This window comes from Alligator mississippiensis, chromosome 4 (genome assembly GCF_030867095.1).
Source record: "Alligator mississippiensis isolate rAllMis1 chromosome 4, rAllMis1, whole genome shotgun sequence".
In the NCBI taxonomy this organism is placed as follows: domain Eukaryota; kingdom Metazoa; phylum Chordata; order Crocodylia; family Alligatoridae; genus Alligator; species Alligator mississippiensis.
This window is the reverse complement of record NC_081827.1, coordinates 60,669,827-60,685,996: the sequence shown is the minus strand read 5'-3', so window position 1 is coordinate 60,685,996 and position 16,170 is coordinate 60,669,827. Positions and strand designations below refer to the sequence as shown.

The following is a 16,170-nucleotide window of genomic DNA, read 5'->3' as shown; positions in this document are numbered from 1 at the left end:
TCTGAGTGCTCCCGGCCTCAAGCATCCACTGAAAAAAAATAGCAGGAGCCCAGAACCCACCTGCAGATGTTAAAAAACAAACAAACCCCAAAAGACACACTTTACAGGAAGAAGCAGTGCTTGACTTCAACCTGGCTCTGCAGCATCTGTACAGATTCAGTGGGTTCAGCAGGGCTTTTTGGCACTTTTATCTAGTAGCTGATCGAATCAGTTACTAGATGAAAGTGCCAAAAAAGCTGCACTAAAGCTCCTGAACTTTATAGACACCGCAGAGCTGGGTAGAAGTAACACGCTGCCTCTTCTGGGCCTGCATGGGGCTCATAATGGGCACTGAAGGGTGTGTGTGTTGGGAGGGGGGATTGTTTGTTTAATGCCTGCAAGTACCCACCAGCAACAAAACAGTCAGTGCCTATGACAATAACCACCTGCAGTATGCGGTGTGTGAGACATGGGTGGTTGTATTGTTTAAAAAAAAAAAAAAAGGCTGTTGTATGGCACAGCTTTCTGCTTGGTGTAAGCAGGTCAGATGACAAGTATGAGGTGGTTATGAAAGTGCAGGCCTAGTTAGAGAGACGTCAAGTAAACCTTGCTTCATCTACCCTTTGCTTCACTGCTGTGTACCCCAAAGGGCTGTGAAAACACCAGGTCGAACAACCCCTCCAAATTAAAGCCCTATTGTTGCTGCAAGCTCCGTAATTATTGCGTGCTTGACCCTAAAGCGCTTGGGAAGGCAGTATGATCCACAGCCTGCTGGCAGTCAGCACGGACCAGAGGAGTCCCCGCTGCGGCACCGGGGAATCTGCTGGGGCTCCATCACTGAAACTCCGGCAGCTGCCTCCGAGTCGGGGCGCACCCGTCACACCTTCAGATGGCAGCTGGACACAAACCGTCTCTAGAGCTGTGACACGCTTTCAAGAGCTAACTCTGGAGCCTTTTATAGCTGCGTAGTCACTTCTAGGGAGGGGTACCTACTTTTAAGTGTGACCGGCGCGATACAGGAGGGAACTGTGCCACGCAGGTAAGGTGCAGGCAGGGGCGCCGAGGCAGCGGCCACGTGCTGCACCCCGCTGCCCAACACAAGGGACCACGTGTGTGGACACAGCGGCTAGCTCTGTAACATCCCTCTCCCCGCTCCCCATGACGTAATGGCGCACGCGCAGCCACCCGGCTCTACCCACCCAGGCCCCCTTTGAGGAGGGGAAAGGGAGCCAGCGCGCTGCCCCTCCCAGCTCCCTCTCATTGGCTGCCCAGCGCGGGCTCAGCTGCCACGGGCGCCGCCGGGTCGCTCCCCTCCCCTTCCCGGGCCGGGAGGACCTTTCCCACAATGCCCCTGGCAGCGGCGCGCGCTGGGGTTGGCGGTGCCGGGCCTGTGTCTCAAAAGGCGGGGGGGCAGCGCCGCCGCGCGGCTCCCAGGCGCCGCGCACTGGCTGCCGGGACGCGCCGCGCAGACATGTGGCCGCGCCACCGCCGCTGAGGAGCCGGCGCCGCCCCTCCCCGCCCGCCCGGGGGCGCCTGCCCCGGCCCGGACACAGCGGAAGCGCCTGAGGCGGCGCAGGCAGCTGCGGCCTCCATGTTGGCGGGGCCGGCGCGGCGCTGACTGGGCCGCTACGGCCGGAACCTGCGATCCGCGGCGCCAGGTAAAGGCAGGCCGGGGGGGTCCCTCCGCCTCCAGCCCCCGTCCCCGGGCAATGTGGCCGGTGCCGGAAGCGGGTTTTGTGAGCCGCGGTGCAGGGCCGAGCAGGCCGAGCCACGAGGGCAGCGGGGGCGGGGCTGCGGGCACCCCCTGGGGCAGATCCCGCTCCTCCGCCCGCCGCCGAGTTGGAGGTGCTTGTGACGGCCCGGGTGGGTCCGCAGCCGCTGCCACGTGCCGGCTGCTCTGCCCTCGCGGGGAGGGGGCGCCGCGTCCTTCAGCCGGTGCCCGAGGCTTGTTGCGGGCCTTGCTTCCGGGCGGCCCCGGCGCCGTCCCCAGCGAGGCGTGAGCGGGCGGCTCCGAGAGCCCGATCGGCGCCAGCGGAGCCTGCGACCCGAAGCGAAGAGCAGGGAGAAGCTGGGCTGGGCTGGGCCGTGACAAGCGAGAGCAGTGTTCCCGGCTCTCCCCTCCGGGGCCCTGGCTGCCGGGATGAGCCACAGTCCTGGAGCTGCTGCGGTATTGACTTCTGTCCAAGCTGGCTTCAGACTTGATTCCACTCCCCCATAGTTAGTTTCTCTACGTGTACAATTATAATTGTCTTAGTATGAACTCTGATCAGTGGAAAGCTGCTTCAGGTTCATCCCCTCTGGCGTGGCAGGGAAAACTGCAGTGGAGGACAAGGGGGCAGACCCCCATGCCTTGGTCCCCCTGACCTTTGCTCTTTCTAGCTGTACTATCTGCTGCTTGGCCCCCACTGTACCTGCCCCCCCCATCCACTTGCCCCCTGTGCCTTGTACCCACCTGCCATGTGCCTGCCCTCCCCCCATCTGCCCTGCATCAGTACTCAAATCCATGACTAGCTTTCTTGAATTCAAATAAATATGGTAACTACTACCCAGGCAGCTTCTCTGTGAATTAACTTTATGTAATGATATGTAATTTACTTAATGTTTTATACAGTGTTTTTTATATTTATACTATATTGGGGCACAAAGGCCATAATGAAGTTTGATTTCATTGTGAGGAGTGTTGTACTGATCTAGTAAATTACAGTGTCTGCTTGGAATCGTTTGTTATCTAAAACTTTAAGGGTTTCAAAGCATTAATCAGACTGGGAAGGGAGGGGTGCTGTTCATGTTTAGCTTGGATTTTTTTCTTAATGACAAATACAAGTGGCAGCCATGCTGCTCTACCCTTCAGTTCCCGTTTAAATTTTCTGCCATGATACAATTCAAATGTTAAGTCCAGCCCAGTATAACTTTTTACAAAACTGGATCCTTGCAGCAATCCATTAGGGTTGCAAAATAATTCATTCTGAGGCATTTTACAGTTTTACTGAAAAGAATACCTTTTGGATCCCTGTTGTTTTGAGATTTCCCTATTATGATGTTTACCTTTGTGTGTAGTACTCCATTTTGAGTCTATTCTTTGCATCTGAGAGAAGTTAGGGTGTTCTATTACAGGGTAGGGAACTGTGGTACCTTGCAGGGCTTGTGCCTTTTTTGTTAGCTTATGAAACGTACAGTGAATTAAACGTGTGTAACCGGTTACTGTATACACACATCAATTACTGTACATACATATAGATAGATACCTATATCATGTGTGTAGGTCTGTATTAGAACGCCGTTAACAAATATACGTGTGTGTGTACAGTAACTGATTATATACGACATGATTAGTTCTTAGGTGGCCTATGGTGGGATGGCTGCCTCTGTGTGGTACGCAGCAGATTAGGGAGAGGGGGCAGGAAGCAGAAAGCCAAACAGCAAATCAGGCAGGGGAAGGGGACTGGAATGGCACTTGAGGAGGGATTGGGCTTAATTCAGAGGATGTCTGCCAAAAAGGTTGGCCCTCACTGGCCCTTGAAATTAAACTGAATCATAGGGATCCATTATATACATGATTACAAAGAAAATCAACAGATTTATTAATGTCCTGTTGCTTCAGGTTTCTCTAAAGCCTTTTAGGTCTTTTATGGAGATAAGCTGAAAAAGAATTCAGTGATCTTGAAAGGTGCAGAGGTCAAAGTTAATAGAGTATTACTGAAATAAAACATTTGCAATGTAATTTACACATTTGGCATTAGACATGGGTTCCCTCAAGAAACAGCTAATTTTTAAGGGAAAGATAACTAGCTTATTGGAGTTGTACTTTCTAAGGTAGTCGTTTTCAAAATATTTGGACCAGTGGAACATTGTCTGATCCCAAATTAATTGCATATCCTTGTGCAACCTTGTTACTAAAATTTCATTCAGAAGGAAGACTAAGAGCCAGGGATTACTTGCCACACAGATTCTCAAATTCCAGTTTGGGGACCACTGGTCTGAAGTACTCAACAGTAAAATTAAGAGGAAGTGAGAGTTAATTCTTCTTTTGTTAGTCCTGCTACTCCTACTTTGGCAACAATAATTAATTAAAGATTAGCAGAAATTTAAAATTAAATAGGAAATTCACATCACAGACTAAAACTAACTATTCTGTTGGATGTGTAGTATTTTAAGTTGTCTTCTACACAATTCTGGGGAGTCTTATGGTACTTGCAAAGAAGAAAAATGAGGTTGTACTTTCTTTTGTTGCTTTCTGAAATATATAGAAGACTTAGGAAAGAATTTGAACATATTTTTACACTTTATTTGTCCCCTTAACTTTGGAAATACCAGGAATACCAAGCCTTGTGTTCCCTGCTTTTACCAGTAGTCTTCTTGGAAGAGACCAGAGAAGTAGATTGGGATTTATCGTCACTTAAGGCTTGCCTATACTATAAAACTCTTGCTTTTAGAAGGTTTGGCAGCAGCAAGGGGGCCTGTAGCACAATCCAGTAAGGTACTAGCTGCCAAAGGGCAGCAGCTGTTGGTAGAAAGTGCAGGTGTGTCTACACATGCTCTCTGACAACTTTTCTTGTTGTGGCAGAAGTCTTCTATTGCTTGTGGTGCAGGTGTTGCCCTGTTAGTAGGAAAAAAGGTTCTACCATCAGAAAGAAGCTGTGAATGTAGACTCGCTCATAATTTAACTGCCACAACTTTGCCAACAAAACTTCGTAGTTCAGATCAAACCTTTGAAGCCAGACTTAAACCTTGAACACAGTTCTTTCCTGCCAGTTGCTTGTATTTAATACCTTTACAACACTTCAGAAAGAGTTTTAAATGGTCTGAATAGAACTAGTGGCTTGGGTTTCTGTCATTTGATATTTCTGATGTCATCTCAAAGTTCTGTAGTTGTGAATAGTCTTCAAGGATATGCAGCGAGCACAGAACCTGAATTTCTTTTGTGGTAAAACACAAAAATAACAAAGCATCCTTTTCCCCCATCCAGATAGTTGTAAAGGATTTCCTTGTTCAGATATTCTTTGTAATATTATAAAGAAGTAAATAGTTAAAATTTTCCCTTGCTCAAGCTGTTATTGAGACACTTTACCGCAAACTCCTCTAGTAGTATGATTTGGTTTGTGGGGCTTGTTTCTGGTAAATACCCATTTTGCCAAGTATTTGCCAGAAAGTAAGGTAAAAAAAAAGCAGTTTGGACTTAGTGGGGAGTAAGTGGTGAGCCTTAGTTCCTGGCAGCTCAAGGACCACCCCCAAGAAAATTCTTTCCCACACAGACCATTTTAACCTTATTATGGAGAGTTCTGTGTCAGAGGAGCATAATTGTCAAGCACAGTGTTCATTCTAGAATTTTAGATGGGCCAAAGATACCGAAAAAGACCAGGTTATGGAGCAGGGGTGTAGGTTGTAGCTGTGTTGGTCTAAGGACATAGGCAGACACCCAAGGAACCTTGTCTGCCAGGTTATGGAGCTGCGTTTGAGAGAAGGACTGGGATCTTCAGCTTCACACCCCTCCATAACTTTTATCAATTGAGTGGCACCCAATTTCAAAGGTTAATTAATGTATTACGGTGCTTATCTCCTTACACAAGGACTTCACGGTAATCATGGGGGACTTCACAGTAATCATGACCACCAGGGGCAAGCCTGAGCCTGACTTATCTGCTCATTTCTTCACACATCACAGCACCCTTAAAAGGATCTGAGGGTACCCCAGGGTATCTCATCACCCCGTCACCCTGGCTGAGAGTGACTGGTCTACTGTAGGATCCTGTTATTGAGGCCTTGTTGTTGTTCAGTTTCTTTCCAGTTGGAGTTGATAGAAATCATTACTCACAGTTGCCATTATGGGAGAACTTAGTGTTAGCAAGGAATCCAAATCGTGGACTGAATTGACCAGTTGTTCGTGCTGGTCTTGTTCACTTGAATAAGAATCGCATTGTGATAGCCAACTCTTCAAAGTGTTTTTCTATCAGTATTAATTCTGTCTTGGTCAGGTTCAACTTCATTCTGCTGTTCTTCATCCATGTGCTGAACTTATCCAAGCACTGAGCCACATTGGAGGTAGTACCATGATTGTATGATGTAAAGATAAATAGATGTGTGCTCTTCAAGCGCTAAGAGCTGGTAGAGTTATATTCTGATCAGTTTCTCATAGATGTTGAAAAGTACCAGAAGAGAATTTATCCTCGTGATACCCCAGCAGCAAGGGATCTAGTGGTACAAACGTAGTTTCTCACCACTGCTTGTTAGGTGCAGCCCTTAAAAAAGGACTTGAACTTTTAATGCATTTTATTAGACTCCTGCTCTCTCTCTCGGGCGAGACAACAGTATCTAGTGGTTGAGAGTACTGAATGCTACAGAGAGGTTTGGGAAGATCAGGAAGAAAGTCTGCCTTCTATCCACCAGTTCCACTAAGGTGCATTATATTTTGTATCCTTTCCAGGGCTGTGTCTTGAAATATTAGCATCAATTGTGCAAACTTACTGTTTGTCTTAGGCTAGCTTCCCTGTGAGCTTGCTCAGGAAAGGAAGTCTTGATGCTGAGTAATAGCTGACTAGAACTGATGTATTTGTCATGTGTTTTTTCATTATCAGTTGGACTACTACATGTTTGAAGAAAGAAGGGAAGATTCCTTCTCTGAATGATACTTGGCAAGAGTGACACAAGTAGTTTGACTGACTTTTAACAAGAGATGTAGTTATCTGTTTAATCTGAAGTCAAGTAGAAGGCAGAGTAACTTTGTACCTTTTATAGATTAACCAAAATAGATATAGCTGGCATAACTTTTTGTGGGCTGAAGCTCACGCCCATCTGTTGCTGGGAAAGGATGTGCACAAAGCAGTGTATAAGAAGCACAGAAATTTGAATGCAAGTGGCAGAATGGGAAGGGCAGAGGGGAAGGTGAGCTGCAGTGCGCAGAAGCTTCCAAAATCTATAATATCAACTTTAATTAGTCTATAAGGTGCAAATTTGCCTTGTCTTCTACTTAACTTAACCATGCACTTTTACTTCCAGGCTTGTTAAAAACTTGCAAGTCTTGGGCTGAGCCTTTTATTTTTATAGTGTCCAGACATTCCTGATGGGCAAATGTTCTGAACTATGTGAATAAAAATAGGCTGTTTGTTGGTGGATTGGATTCATGTTATTTGGGAACTTACTGAATGTTGTGATCTTTTTTTCAAAGAAGTCTGATTATTTCTTTCACTGGCATAATATTTGTGCTTTGTTCTGTTGCAGGCTTTACATTCTTCAGATTGGAATAGTTTACCATCCATGAGGTGGAATTTGGCAGCTTCAGTGGAGCTTGGAGAAGGGTTGTCTTGGCATGGTCTTTGGAGGGTTACTTATGCTTTACCTTTATTAGCATTTGGATCAGAAATCCAAATGACTAGCAAATGGGCAGTAGAGTTTGGACTTTTGATTTTTTTTGCTGGTTGCAGCATTGCTGAAATGTGTCAATTTCTTAGGAAGACAGTTAGAGGTCTTTCAGTACCATTCCTACCAGTGCTGGTGTATGTCTTTATGAATCCTCAGGCCTGTAAAAACAGTATAAAATCTGTTAGACCCAAAACTAATTATTATTCTTGCAAGATATCAGTTACAGATATCTTGCAACAATGTATCAGTTACTGATGCAGCTAATAAGTAAAACTTCTTTGTAGATCAGGAATTCATGTTTTATCAACTTCTGTTTTTACAGGATGGAAATATGCTCAATTTAGTCTTCTGTCCAGTTGAAATGGTGTATATTGAATAGTAGTTGTTCTGGGCATTTCCTAGGACTAAGGTATGAATACATTTTGTTAAGCAGGTGAGCTAGTTTGTGTATACTGAAAGAACTAATTTCCCTTTACTGTTATTTACGTACCAGATCTCTTTGAATTAATGTCTTTGTTATAGATATTTATCATAAAGCACCAAAGGTAATTCACCAGTATTTCTTGATAAACTCATTCTAATGGCTGACACGGCTATACATAACAGTACTAATGAAATTTTTGTTGGAAAAGTTTTTAGATTGTGTAAAGTTAACACAGACATTTTACATGCCAAAGCTAAAGTTCAGACTCTGAATATAATTAAAGTGGAAATCTAAGTAGCTTTTACTAAATTTTAAGCTTGTGTTGTGTGAGATGCTAGGGCGGGATGGAGTGTCCCATTATGGGGGTGGGGGTTGGCAACGGACCCGGAAGTGGACCAGAAGCACTTCTGGTCCACTTCCGAGTCTGCAGGGAAGTGCGGGGGGGACCATGCCCCCTGGCTCGGCAACTGGTGCCTCCTGGGTCTGCGGGGGGGGGGAGCCACTTGGGGTCCTCCTATGACTGATCGCCAAGCTGGGGCGAGGGGGGGGTCCCCTGCATGTGTTCAGCAGTGGACCCGGAATTGGACTGGAAGTACTTCCAGTCTACTTCTGGGTTTGCTGCCCAGCACGTGGGCGCGCCCCCCCCTCTTCCCCGCACTCCTGTAGGACGCTCCATCTGCCCCAGCATCACAGCGTTCACAGGCTGTGCATGGTACCTTGAGATATGTAGAAACAAACATTAAAGCTGTGTCTATGGCCAGATCACCAATTCTCCAAATTGGCATCAATTCTTCAGATTTGGATTTGGCCATATCAAATCGGGACAGTGGTCTGAATCAACGAATCGAATCACTGTCCCTGATTCAGGCCAAATCCAAATTGAATGTGGCCCATTTTGCATACCCCTAGTTTTTATCTGTGTTCAGGAATACTGATGCAAAAAACTCATTGAAGAGCTCAGCTTTGTCTCTCCTATCTGTTATTAATTGCCCTAGCCTGTCCTGTAGGGGTCCTATGTTACCCTGCACCCTCTTTTTTTCTCCTTGTATATGTGAAAGGACTTTTTGTAGTCCTTATTTTTTGTTGCCATCCTAAGTTCCATTGCTGCTTTGGCCTTTCTTATTACCTGCAAGTGCAAGCCAAATGGGTATATTCCTCCTTTGTGGCTACCCTCTGCTTCCACAGTCTGTATGTCTCTTTTTCATCCCTAGGCTTCCCTGGATTTTCTTGCTCAGCCAAGAGGGTTTCCTGGCCCCCTTTATGTGCAATGGGATTGTCTCCTTTTGTGACTGAAGGATAGTTCCCTTTGTATTTTTCTCCAAGATTTGTCTAGGATAGCTTGGGTGTGAATGTCAGGGGCAGTGGATTAGGTGCCTTCCAGCCTTGCTTTTCCATGATTCTGTGAATGTTTTGTTCTGGTCATTGATAGGATACCGAACCCAGATGAACTTTGAACTTGATCCATTATGGCACTTCCTGTGTTGTCTAGGTATTGTCCATATAGTTCTCCCTCTAGGTGTGCATGTGACCAAGTACACATAAGATTGGATGCTTCTTGAACAATATCTGTCCTGAAGGGCTTTGCCCTGGCTGTAACTGTGTGTGTAAGAGGTGACCCAGCTTCAGCTGCTGTGGTGTATGCATGCAACATTTATGTTCCTCAAATGGGAGATGTAGCTTTGATTTTGATTTCTCCAAAGTCTATATATAAAAATTAGTTTTATTAAATCTGTTTCCTCATGGTAATTTAAGAGAACATCCATGGTCCATGGCCTTTTGTCGTGTCAGGTGATTTGTATGGGACCTCCATACAAATCACCCGAGTTATGCTTGTGTTATGCTACGGGACCTCCTATCAGGCAGAGCTGTCATGTGTTACTCCCCCCTATACCAGCTGCTTCCTGGTCCAGTTCTGCACAGTGTCTTCCAAGCAGTTTAACTTCATAACAGCACAATGACACCCCTGAAAAGCATCTTGCGACGCCTTAATTGAGAACCAGTGTTCTGATCAGCGAAGGAATGGAGTACCAGTTGGAGATGCTCTCCAGGTCAGCCTTACAAAGTCATATGAAACTTAGGGACATACTAAACTATACCAGACGCTGCTAATTCAAAAGGAACCCGGTCTTATATGCATGGCCTAGACAGGTATTTGTGAGGCCAGCTTGTCTACAGGAGCCAGTAACTGTAAAGTAACTTCTTATTCCGGCAATATTGACAGTGACCTTTACCTTGCCTTATGTTGCACTAGTTGTAGTTAATTTCTCAGTTGGGGGAACCCTTAACCTACACTTAAGAATAAGAATCCTTCACTGATAGGGTTGGGCATTTGGCCAGTCCAAAAAAAAAAAGTCAGATAACTGGTTAAATATTTTTAATAGGGGTCAAATATTGTAAGCATTAATGTTTTAAGACAGTGAAGAGAGAGAATTTAATCTTCAGTAGGTCAGATACTTTATGCTAATTACAAAAAACAAGCTAACTTGTTATGAAACAATTAAATTCTAAAAATTGTAATGAACTCTCAGACCTATCATTGTTAGGTAAGTGTAAATGTGAATGATATTCAAGACCCAAACAGTTCTTTTTTTCCTTGGCTTTTTCCCTGAAACCCCAGAGAAAGCCCAAAGTTATTGCTGGGGGGGGGGGCAAGGGAAAACCAGAAATAAAATGCAGATAGCTGCTATAAAAGTCAGCTTTTATAAAATGCAGTCATGTTGAGTAGGCAGCAGGCCAACCCATCATGCATTTTGCTGTTTGCATTTGGAGATGGCTGCAGTTGCATAGATGGCCAATAGAAGCTTTGGTAAGTTGTTGGTTTTGGGTCTTCCTTCAGTACAGAGTAGCTCCTGCAGCTCCACCTGGCATATGGGGAAAAAGAAAGGAGGCTGGAACAACCTAGGAGAGAGAAGCTTTTATTTTTTAAAAGTGGCTTATTTTGCTTTTGATTTAAACTCTTCCTAATTTTAAGAGAGGCGAGGGGCTTGTTTAAGTATGAGGAGGTACAAAAGAGTGTGTGGACAGTCTCAGTTAAATATTACCAAGTTAAGTATATGTGTGCGTGCATGAGTGTGCGCATGCATGCACAAGCATGAGCACAACCCCTTAGAACAAATAATAGCTTTAGGGAAATGTTCCTTCTAGTCATTTCCCAATTAATGTAAGTAAACTGTGTTTATAAATTTTACATTAACTTGTAATTATGTTAGTCAAAGAGGCATGTACAAGCCTACAGCATAGAGGTATGTCTTATAATCTGATTTCTTCCAGCCTTCTCCAGGTTCTCTGTTTTTATTGGACTTATTTCTATTGCAGCATTAAAATTTTGATTTGCTACTGTACTGTTTCATTTCAAGACAAGTTCTGTTGTCTCCTGGTGCCTGTCCCCCCTGTTCTACATGGGCGGTGGGGGGAATGCCTAGTCTTGGAATCACAAATCAAGTAAAACTGCAGTACCAACAGTCAGAAGAGGAGGCAGGAATCCACTTGCTAAGGCAGCAGCGATGTGAGACCCAGTGTGCTGGGGGGGGTGTGGGGGAGAAGTGGCAAGGGAGCCAGGCAGTGGGGGAGTTCAGGGTCAGGGATAAATCCCCCTGTATTTCCCCCACATACACTGCCTGCCCCTACCCCTCTGCGTTACCCACCTCAGCACTGAAGACTTTAAGATGACCCTCTGATAATTGCATTCTAATATATGGAAAATTATAACAGATTTATAATAATCCATGTATAGAATCTAACTTTTTGCAGGGCGGGGGTCACCTCAAATTCTAAGTTGTCTTGAATTTGAGTAAATATGGTAATTTAGGAAATTCAATTGTGTGACTCAGCACCATGACCGTTCCCCTTCTCTGCACGTGGAGTGTGCCAAGGTTGTTTAATAACTTAATATTTGTCATACAAGTTCTGTAATTAATACATTTATTTGAACCGTAACACTTTAACAGAAATAAATAAGTGTATTTAAGAGTGATGATTTATGTGAACGTTTTCCTTGTGTAGCATGCTTAAAACAATTTTTTGTTCTGTGTAGATGTGTTGGGACATACTGATTCTTTTTGAGGCTCTTTCTCACAGCAGAAGTGAAGAATTTGTCACTACTTCTTGGTATACTGTTTTTTAAACGTTTTTGTTAACACATGCTAAAGATGTGTTTTGCACAAAGACTGAGATAAAGATTTTTCTTTTTGGAATCATAGTTTAAACTCATGAGTATAAAAATATCTGCTTTAAAGCTGTTATATTTAGTATTTAACTAGTGAAAAATTGTGGTTTGTGCCTAGTTGAAAAATAGCTAATGTTAAACTGTACCCATCACTACTTTCTAGGCTAATATTGAACAAGAAATGGCATGTCAGAGATTAATACTTGTAGAAAGCATATAAGCAACTGAAAAAGCATTGCTTCTAGGCACCTCAGGGGAGGACAAGGAGCAATGTCCATAAACTGTTTGAGGATAGTTTCAGGTTGGATGTAGGAAAGAACTTTACGGTAAGGGTGACCAGAACCTGGAATAGACTTCCCAAGGAGGTGGTGCAGTGCCCAGCCTTGGAAGTGTTCAAGAGTACACTGGACAGACATCTTGCTGGAAGCATTTGATCTCGGTACTATTCTTGCCCAGAGCACAGGGGGTGGACTTGATGATCTTTCGAGGTCCCTTCCAGGCCTTAATTTCTATGGTTCTATGATATGATTCTATTCCTAAACTACATATTTTGTGTCTTTCTTTTGAAGGGTATTTACATTTTTCAGAATGCATTTCTCTTGTTTTTGGATCACTTACCTGATTTTTACCTCTGCTCTTTGTAAACACTAGTTTTCCTTTCTCTCTCCCCCCACCCCCAAATATTTCATGTCAACTGCTCAATGATTAACTGAATACAGGTTCTGGAGTGTCATGTGCAAAACCAGTCAACCAAATCTGACATAATTACAACTCAAGTACCAAAATCTCTTACAATGTGACATAGAATTGTAATAAGGGAGCTCTGAGAAGTAGCACTCAAACATTCATACAATTTTTGTCACTTTATTTTCATTTACTTATATTGGGGCAGGATAAAATACCTCACCCACTAGTGTTGCCCAACAGCCCTGTTCCACACACACACATCTTTAATTTTGCTTTTGAAATTTAGTATCCCCTTCATTTATCAAAGATGAACTACAGAACACATTCCAGGCTCCTTGCGTGCTGATCAAAGTACTCTTAACTTCTTAACTACCTGCTATCTGTAATGCTCCTTCAGAACTAGTTGGGGGAGGGGAGGATAGTATTTCCAATTTTTTGTTGAATGACTTCTTTGTGTTTTCAGTTAAATGAAAACCAACACAGATTTTTGTTTGAAATGGCTTCATTGTTTGAAATGTTTTCAGCTTATGACTGGAGATAAGTAGGAGTCTACCTAAATTGCAGGGGGACTTACCAGTTTTTGCAAGTTGATTGCATTCAGCATTTTGCAAGTCAGTTGTAGCATAAAGTTCTAATGGTCTGGTCGTTTCATGACAGCCCTGCCTCATGGCACTGATTGGCAGAGAGGCCCAGGAGAGACGAGGGAGTGGCCACCATCTTGATGGCTGGCTGCTCTTTGTGAGGCCTGCACCTCAGTGCTGATTGGCCTAGAGGCCCCAGTGTGGGGAAGAGGGATGAGGGGCCACTGCTATCTTGTCTGCTGTGCTTCATGCTGGCCCACCAGCCAGTGCCTTCCCTTGCTGGCAGTGAGGATTGTTGGCTCCCACTGGGAAATCAACACTTTATTTTAATTGTTCTTTTTGTTGTTGATTTTTGTGGATTTCATAGACAACCCCAGATTTCAGAGTTTCCACAAATCTGTGAAACCATGAATTAAGAAGGTTCTTAGTGATAGGATTAGGGATACCTTTTTAGAGCTTTTACTAGTTGTTTTATGGTTTTTCTCTGCTCAGTAGCTAGAAAGTATTTTTAGAAACTATTGTAAAAATGTTCAAATACCTCATTGCCCCCAACAACCCTAATATCTAAAACACTGCTTATGTTACACCTGTCCTCCGGCAATAGTGTTGTATTTTTTACCTGGCAGCATATTGAAATCTCATGCTTGGTGCACTTCAGACTGCATATCTTTCAGTGGTATTCAATATTTGTTAATTAAAATAGATCTAACAGTAAGAGGAATGATAGTCCAAATTTCATGCGTTCCTGTCAAAATAAAGCTTGGATTTATTGAAGAGCTGCTAAATTAAACTGGACAATCTTTGTCTGTATAGTACAATGCAGAGGCCATGCTGAAATCTGCCGTGTATGTGTGACCTGCTTAGGCCAATATGCTCTGCCCTGCTGATTCACACTAACACCTCAATTACTTGACAGCTTCCCTGCAAAACTGAAGTGAAAGCTATGTAATGAAAATTGGATCTAAATGTGAAATTATGTTTCCGGAGGGTTTGTTTGTCACTAGAAAAAATTCATTTTGCTTGTTTAAAGCATTAAGTATGAAACTGTCAACCTGGCCTTTGTTTGCTTGCTTCTTTTACCCATGTTACTGGTGTGCTTACTCCTAGGGGACGGTCCAAGTGCATGATTCACCTGGTAATGGTTCATCCATGTTTGTGTGCGCTTTATGAAGTGGCTATCACTAGTTTTTAAATAACATGAATTGCTAATCAGTTTATTTTTAAACAAATTTTTAACAGCTACATTTTACACAGTGTTCCTAATGAAAACTTGATAAAGTTTCAATAAAAATTTTAGAGCAATATTTTATTCCTGATTAGTTTAAAAGGAATAAATGTTAAGCTCACTTTTTGGCATAGGATTATGACTGCAAAATTTAGAATCTGCTCTTTAAAACTGCTCTGGAATTTTGGAACCTCTTACAGATTAAATCAAGTTGAAGTTTTGTAGCTTTGGTCCAGGAAGTGTACAAGAAGTGAGGAATTTTGTGATACCTTCTATTGGACCAACTGTATAGTTAGGAGAACTCAGGTTGGAGGAAGGACCCTTGATGTGTGAAAGCTTTCCAGTAGCTCTTCCAACCATACAATCAGTTGAGTAAAAGATACCACAAATAAATTCTTGCCTCTCTTACCGATTAATTTTAAAGATTGGCACCATCTCTTTAAGAAACTCTGTTCAGCTTTAAGGGAAAATTTTAATTTTTGTAAAGCAATTTTGATGGCATATTGTAAATTTTAAAATTCCATTACTCTTGAGACCTGCCTTTCTTGGCCAGAACTGTGTTGATTCTTCATCTAGCAGAAAAACAAATTAATGTTCCTACAAGGTGAGAAAATAAACTTACTGATCTGTTCTCTACTTATAGTAATGCTTTGCTATTTTGTTTGAGAGTGGAATATTCTGCATGCTTTGTCCCACTTCAGGTGGAGAAAGAAATGTGAAACACTTGGTCAGTAAAGGGAGTTGGTCACTTGGACATTCGCATATCAGCAAGACATAAACATACTCTTTTGTATACCAGAATCCCTTGAAAAAGGAAGAAGCCTGGGGAGGCTTAAGCTGTGCCTCCCTTTTGACTGTCCGTACAGTGAGAAGGAAACCAGCATGGTCTCAGACCAAAGTGGAAGGGAGCTGATTTGGTCAAATTGACCATGGTATAGGTTTCTTGGTTGGATTTCTTAGCATTCGAGAGACTTGGGTTGTGGTCCCTTGTGGGTTTACTTCCTTATTTAATGTACATGTAAGGAATCTTCTAGCTTCTGGACCTGTCTGGGCCAGATGATGCAGAATTGAAGGGTGTATTCATTGTTTTTAATTGATCTTTGCAGAGTTGTATGGAACCTCAGAGAGATCCTTTCTGGAACTGTAGTGATCAATACCTAGTGCTACACCTTCCTTGAGTGCCACTCCAATCCCTTCCCCTTCCCAATCTGCTGTGCTGCTTTTTGCTCCCTCTGTGCTCCCAGCTTGATCTGTTGCTCTGCTTTCTGCTCCCTGCTTTATTAGCACTGTGCTATCTATTCCCTCTTCAATCTACTGTGTGCCACACACAGGCTGCCCATGCCACCTGTGGCATGTGCTGCAGTTTGGCCACCCCTGACCTAGTGAAAAGATTTTTCAAGTATAGAAGTAGGTGGACTTGTTTCTGGTTTCAGCACCTTTACACAAACTCAAACTAATTAAAAATTGTATTGGGGAAAACCCCTTCTCTGTTTACAAAACAGCAGTCAATTAAAAATCATTGGTCAGCTTTTACTGTTTTTAAAACTCTTCTAAAACAAATGTATTTATTCTGAAATAGAAATTATTGTATTGTGATTCTGCTTTAACTCATTGCTTCAGTAAGTTTTTTCTTGTTGTTGCATAAGGCAGCCACTTCTTTTGATAGCACAAATAAACTAATCTCATTTCTTTTGGCTGCCTGTCACTTCAGACTGTTAGGCAAGTCTAATATGGCAAGTTCAGTGGAGATTAG

The 16,170-nt window shown here is 43.3% G+C and overlaps 1 protein-coding gene across 3 annotated transcripts in view; it reads left to right on the top strand.

The window, feature by feature from the left end:
* The first annotated feature begins 1,385 nt into the window (after positions 1-1,385).
* Positions 1,386-16,170, top strand: part of SCAF11 (SR-related CTD associated factor 11) — a 75,301-nt gene continuing 60,516 nt past the window's right edge. For 2 of the 3 annotated variants that reach the window (XR_002091887.2, XM_014601036.3), the window contains exon 1: positions 1,386-1,637. The gene's annotated coding sequence lies outside the window, so the exon portion shown is untranslated. Of the gene's footprint in view, positions 1,638-7,724; positions 7,745-16,170 lie in introns of those variants that run through there. The other variant, XM_019492820.2, reaches the window with a different exon arrangement.